At 43.7% G+C, this 7,202-nt stretch overlaps 1 pseudogene; it reads right to left on the bottom strand.

The window, feature by feature from the left end:
• Nucleotides 1-1,949: 1,949 nt before the first annotated feature.
• On the bottom strand, nucleotides 1,950-2,359 carry LOC132433482 (large ribosomal subunit protein eL28 pseudogene; annotated as a pseudogene).
• Nucleotides 2,360-7,202: the final 4,843 nt, after the last annotated feature.

Genomic DNA, 7,202 nt, shown 5'->3' with positions numbered 1-7,202 from the left:
TTGTCAATTTCACCAACACAACTCACCTTTTAAGCCCTACCTAATCAGTTAACTAGGCTTGCTCCTTGTCAATTTTTAAATGAAATTCAATTATTAATTTCTATTGAACAATTAATTTATAAGAATGTCTTATGAAAACAACAATGAACTTTGCTGTTTAATACCATACCCCAAAGTTCTTTGAACATATGCCCTTATTTAGTACTGTCTCTTCAGAAACTTCATTTCATGCTTTTAAGTCTGTCGTCAATGCGAAGTAATTTTTTTTTGGATCAAGTACTTTTTTTTTTTTCTTTTGGCCACACCCCACGGCTTGCGGGATCCTAGTTTCCCAACCAGAGATTTAACCTGGGCCCACAGCAGTGAAAGCGTGGAGTCCTAACCACTGAACCACCAGGAAACTCCTTGGATCAAGTACTTTTGAATACTTGCAGAAATTAAATTGATTCTACCATACCATAGCATCATGTTTATTATACTTATTGCTAATAATCAATAATAAGTCAGAATATGCTCTAAACAATAGCTAGGAAGATAAATATGTCATTATAGTTGACAAAGGCAGAGCTGAAGAAAAAGGAAGAACCAGGTTACTAAGAGGGGGAAGTGAGTGTCTATGTCACAATTCAAACCAAGGAAAAAAAAACAACAACCCACTACCTTATACAACAACTGCCCACAATTCAGCCCCAAACTCTCTCCAGTGCCAACAGACACCCCACCAAAGATATTAAATGGAAAGTTCCAGGAATAACTCATAAGTTTAAAACTGCTGCTTTGAGTAGCATGATGAAACCTTGTGTCATCCCGCTCCGTCCCACCTGGGGAGTGACATGCTAGACTAATTCTGAAAGTACGCAGCACAGAGAAAAACCTCTGGGTTTATATAGAGAGACCCTCTCCAGTGTTTTCATAACTGGGCTTCTTCCAGGATTAGAGCCAAAAGAGACTCTCTCTCCTTGCTGAGCATCTTAGTGCTCCCCTGAAATGATCACCCACCACTGAAGCAGAAGCTCCTCTCTGACACCTCCCCTTACTGTGCTGCCTTCGGCAGGAACACAAATATCCTCCTCACTCACTGTTTACCTTTTTTTTTTTTTTTTTTTTGCGGTACGCGGGCCTCTCACTGTTGTGGCGTCTCCCGTTGTGGAGCACAGGCTCCGGACGTGCAGGCTCAGCGGCCATGGCTCACGGGCCCAGCCGCTCCATGGCATGTGGGATCTTCCCGGACCGGGGCACGAACCCGTGTCCCCTGCATCGGCAGGTGGACCCTCAACCACTGTGCCACCAGGGAAGCCCTGTTTACCCTATTTTAACACCCAGCAGAGACTTGGCACTATTAAGCTACCTATTTCCTCTTATTATCAACACTAGGACGAATAGGTAAGGTGAGAGAATAATTACAGTGTAGTGGAGTTGACTGGGCAGAGGATTAGAAGTCAAAAGAGTGAAATCTGAGTCCCACCTCTGGAACAGGAAGCATTTAGACATTTGAACTGGTCATTTAACTTCTCTATATCTCAATTTCAGTATTTAACTGGAGGTCATAATATCCAGCTCAAAGAATTTTTGGGATAAAGAAATCAGATAATGCAAGTGGAAAGAAACCTGATAAACTCTAAAGCCCTAGCAAACAGTCATTTAGTCAGTCATTTATGCATTTTTCATCAACTGTTTATTGAATACCTACTGCATGCTAGCTACAGTTCTAGGCACAAGCTATATGAACGTCGCTAAGACAATGTCCCTCTCCTCATAGGGCTTAAAATTTAATGCAGAAGGCCTGTGAGAGGTTAATTTTATGAGCCAGCCTGGCTGGGCCACCATACCTAGGTATTTGGTCAAGCATTATTCTGGATGTTTCTGTGAGGGTGTTTTGTTGTTGTTGTTTTGTTTTGTTTTTCCCCCCGGCTGACAGGTTTATTGCTGTGGGGAAGGGGACAGATGGCTCAGGAGCTCTTGGTGGGATGGGTCCGCTTCCTCGGCACCGTCACAGGCTTCTGGCTGCGCAGGACGTTGCTGGCTCTGCAGAGGGCGGCCGTGCGCAAATCCGGGCGCTACTTGTTTCGGATTATGTGCCAGATGCTGGTGAGGGTGGCCCGGGCCTTCTTGTTGATGCTGGTCCGCACGTAGGAGGTGGCCAGCTTTCGCGGGCTGGATCTCTGCTTCGTGACCGCCACGACCCCTTTGCCGGCCGCCGCCGGCTCCACGCCCACAGTCTTGCGGTGAATGAGCTCATTGTAGCGGAAGGAGTTGCGGCCCTTCAGATTATTGGGCTCGGTTGGCACATCTGCCTCTTCCTCTTGATCAAGAAGCTGGAGCAGTTCTGCACGACCATCCGTTGCAGATGCGCGGACATGGCGGCACCTCCTCTCGTTGCGACGGCCGGAGATGGAAAGAGGGGGGTGTTTGGGGATGAGATTTACATTGAAGTGATGGATTTCGAGTACAGCTGGTTGTCTTCCATAATGTGGGTAGGCCTTGTCTAATCAGTTGAAGACCTAACAAGAACAAAGGAGGGACACCTTCCTCCCCATCCCAACCCGGTCCCCCGCAAGAAGAATTCTACCAGCAGACTGTTTTGGACTTCAGCTGCAACGCCGGCTTTCCTGAGGCTCTAGCTTGATGGCCTTTGTACTTGAACTGCAGCAATGGCTCTTCCTCGGTCTCCAGCCTGCCAGCCCACCCTGCAGATTTTGGACTTGCCAACTTCTATAATCACATGAATAAATCCCTCAAAAAAAATCTTTTTCTACCTACAAGTGTCCCCTGCTTTTCGAAAGTACACTTTATGCCACTTCGCTTTCATGAAAGATACACAAACATTAGTACCTGTTTTCAGTAACCAAAAGAAATCGGAAGAGGATTTGCACTTTCAGGGAAAAAGGTGAAAAGTGAAAACAGCATTAAGTAAGCATTTGTTTTGCAAGAGCCATTATAGAGGCAGCAGCCAGCCCCAGCTTTGAGAGCGGCGCTGCAAGTTCCTTCCCCAGGATTTACACTCAGCATTGCAGCGTCAAGCTGCCATAGTTTTGAACTACGATTCTGAGCATCTCTGCTTTATCTTGATTTACTCTGTGCACCCATTAGCAAGATGTATCCTAAGGTAATTGCCTCTTTGTTTTATGCCATTTCAGCTTAAGAAAGGTTTCATACGAAGGCTGTACTTCCGGATAACTGGGAAAAAACCTGTATTTGCACATTCTGTTGGTTCTGTTTCTTTGCAGAACCCTGACTAATACAGATTTGGGTACCAAGAAGTGGGGTGCTGCTATAACAAATACCTAAAAATGTGGGTAGAGGCTGGAGGAGTTTTGAGACACACGCTAGAAAAAGCCTAGATCACCAGGAAGAAATGGTTGGTAGGAATATGAATGATAAAGGTGATTCTGGTGAAGTCTCAGATGGAAATGAGGAACATGTTATTGAAAGTTTGGGGAAAGTTGATCCTTGTTATCAAGTACCAAAGAACTTGGTGGAATTGTGTTTTGTGGAAAGTAAACTTTGTGATAAAATAGGATATTTAGCTGAGGAGATTTCTAAGCAAACTGTTAAAGGTATGATTTCCCCTTGCTGCTTATAGTAATGTGAGAGGAGAGAAATAAATTGAAGGAGGAATTGTTAGGCAAAAAGGAACCAGAAATTGAGGATTTGGAAAATTCTCAGCCTATCCATATGGCAAAAAACAAGAAAGCTTGCTCCGGAGAGGACACCGTGGGTATAGCTGGAAAATCATTTGATAAAGGGATTAGGAGTGAAATTCCTGGGTTTAATCAGCCATCTCAGCGGAATCTAGCAATAGAGCTGGTGTTACACCAGCAGAAACACTGCCAGACTAGACTAAAAGGTGAAGAGATAAGACAAATTGAAGGAAGGCTATCAGACCTCTGAGATTCCACAGGATAGGGCAATCGATCTATCAACATGTGTTATCCTTTAAGGGAAGAGTGACCCTGATTCATGATGGTATCATGGGAATGATATCAGAGAGCTGCCACTCCCACCACAGACCCAGAGCACACAGGCCATTAGGGCAAGGCTCTCTCCTCCTCAGTTTCAGTGGGTTCAGGCCAGTGGCCAGGGCGGAGGGAGCAACAGGGCCACCTCAGTGGGCCTGGAGGTCAGAGCACTGAGCCAATGAGAATTATTTTTGAGACTTAAAATTTAATGGAATATTGATTTCATGGATATGACAACAAAAGCACAGGCAACAAAACCAAAAATAAACAAATGGGACCACATCAAACTTAAAACTTTTGCTCATCAAAGGACACAATAACAGAGTGAAAAGGCAACATATGGAATGGGAGAAAATATTTGCAAATCATATATCTGATAAGCGTTAATATCCAGATTATATAAAGAACTCATCAACAAAATAATCAAATAAACTGATTAGAAAATGGGCCAAGGACACGAACAAGCATTTCTTCAAAGATGATATAAAAATGGCCAACAAGCATATGAAAAGATGTTAAACATCATTAATCATCAGAGGAATGCAAATTAAAACCACAATGAGATATCTCTCTTCAAAAAAAGAGAAAAAAAAAAAAAAAAGAAAAGCTACCATCAAAAAAAAAGAAAAGGAAAGCTACCATCAAGAGAAAGAAGGGGCTTCCCTGGTGGCGCAGTGGTTGAGAGTCCGCCTGCCGATGCAGGGGACACGGGTTCGTGCCCCGGTCCCGGAGGATCCCACATGCCGCGGAGCGGCTGGGCCCGTGAGCCATGGCCGCTGGGCCTGTGCGTCCAGAGCCTGTACTCCGCAACGGAAGAGGCCACGACGGTGAGAGGCTTGCATACCATACCACAAAAAAAAAAAAAAAAAGAAAGAAAGAAAACCAGAAAATAACAAGTGTTGGTGAGGATGTGGAAAAATTGGAACTATTGTGCACCATTGGTGGAATTATAAAATAGTGCAACTGCTATGGAAAACAGTACGTCAGTTCCTCAAAAAATTAAAAACTTCTAGGTACTGAAAGTATTGAAAGCAAGGGCTCATAGAGATATCTGCACACCCATGTTCACAGCAGCACTATTCACAATAGCCAAAGGTGAAGCAACCCAAGTGTCCATCAGTGGTTGCATGGATAAATGAACTGTGGTGTATACACACAATGCAATAGTATTCAGTCTTAAAAAAGAAGGAAATCTTGTCACATCCTACAACAGGATGAACCTTGAGGGTATTATGCTAACTGAACTAAATTAGTCAAAAAACACACTGTATGATTCCACTTAAATGAGGTGTCTAAAGTCATCAAACTCATAGAAACAGAAAGTTGCATGGTGGTTGCCTCTAGCTGGTGCCAGGAAGAAAAGGGGACCTGTGGTTTAATGGGTACAGAGTTTCAGGTTTTTGTTTTTGTTTTTGTTTAATTTTGTTGAAGTATAGTTGACTAACAACGGTGTGTTAGTTTCAGGTGCAGAGTTTCAGTTTTGCAAGATGAAAAAGTTCTGGAGATCTGTTTCACAACAATATGAATATACTTAACATTACTGAACTGTACAATTAAAAGTGGTTAGGATGGTGAATTTTATGTTATGTGTTTGTTACCACAATAAGAAACAGAAGGGAAAAAAATCTAATGGAATTTACCTTGCCAAGTTTTGGATTTGTTTGGGCCTCTTCACCCCTTCCTTCTTTCCGACTTCTCCCATTTTGGAAAGGGACTGTCTATCCTATGTCTGTCCTACCACCGCATTTTGGAAGGACATAACGTGTCTGCTTTCAGAGGTTCACAGCTGGAGAGGAATTTTGCCTCAGGTTGAATCATACCTCGAGTCTCACTCACACCTGATTTGGATGACATTCAGGTGAGACTGTAGTTGGAATGGATACTGGAATGGGTTAAACCTTTGGGGGCTGTTAGGGTGGAGGTAATTGTACTTTACATGTGAGAAGGACATGAATTTAGGGGGGCCAGAGGGTGGGGTGTTACAGACCGAACTGTGTCCTCCTAAAATTCACATGTTGAACCCCTAACCTCCAGTACCTTAGAATGTGACTGTCTTTGGAGACAGGGCCTTTGAGGAAGTGATTAAGTTTAAGCGAAGTCATAAGAATGTGATGTAATCCAATGTGACTAGTGTTTTTATAAGAAGAGAAAGAGACACCAGGGGTGTGCACACAAAGGACAGGCCTTTTAAGGACACAGCAAGGAGGCAGCCACCTGCACGGAGATAGGTCTCAGGAGAAAACAGCCCTGATCTTGGTCTTCTAGCCTCTAGACCTATGAGAACATAAATTTCTGCTATTTAAGCCACTCAGGGACTTCCTGGAGGTCAAGTGGTTAAGACTCCACACTCCCAAAGCAGGGGGCACAGGTTCAATCCCTGGTCGGGGAACCAAGATTCCCGCATGCTGCTGTGCGGAGTGGCCAAAAAAAAAAAAAGCCACCCAGTCTGTGGTAATTTGTTATGGTAGCCCTAGCAGACTACTACAACAGACAACAAACAAACAAACAAATACATAATGTCAAGTAATGGTAAGGGAGCACTTGGAAGAATATATGAGCAAGGTACGGTAATAAAGAGCTGGGGAGGAGGGTTATTTAAGGCAGGGTGCTGAGGGTAGATCTCAGCAGAGATGACGTTTGAACAGAAATCTGAACGACGTGAGGGAGCAATTCTTGGGAGCGTTTGTGAGAAGACTGTTCCAAACTGTCCTTCACCCACTGAAGGACATCTCGGTTGCTTCCAAGTTTGGGCAGCTATGAGTAAAGCTGTTACAAATACTCACGTGCAGGTTTTTGTGTAGATGCAGCTTTTCAACTCATTTGGATAAATACCAAGGAATGTGATTGCTGGATTGTAAGCAAGTATTTTAAATGTCAATTTCTATACAAGGGACAACAGGGAACACAGACTATTGCTTGCAGGATGCAAAGAGCCTTCTTTGAGGTCCTTAAGTTTACTCTAGCAATGCTCTAAAACTATAAATGTCCGTCCTTCTCTGTATTACTATTAGTCTGACACTATCACCAGGATACCCCTGCCCGGCTCATTTACAGGAAGGCAGCCACTGAATAGCGATAACTGAAGGGCTCATGCTGACTCACATCCACCTTTTCAAAAAACCGTAAGCAAGTGCCAATCTATTGATGACGGAGGAAGCAAAGCCACTTTTCAGTACGTTTCATAATTAAATGTCTATGTTCTTTAAGCAGTGGTCTTCCCTAACTTTGGTGAGCCCCAACTCC

The sequence above is a fragment of the Delphinus delphis genome, chromosome 11, assembly GCF_949987515.2.
Source record: "Delphinus delphis chromosome 11, mDelDel1.2, whole genome shotgun sequence".
In the NCBI taxonomy this organism is placed as follows: domain Eukaryota; kingdom Metazoa; phylum Chordata; class Mammalia; order Artiodactyla; family Delphinidae; genus Delphinus; species Delphinus delphis.
The sequence above is the reverse complement of the archived record's forward strand: the minus strand, read 5'-3'. Positions and strand labels throughout refer to the sequence as shown.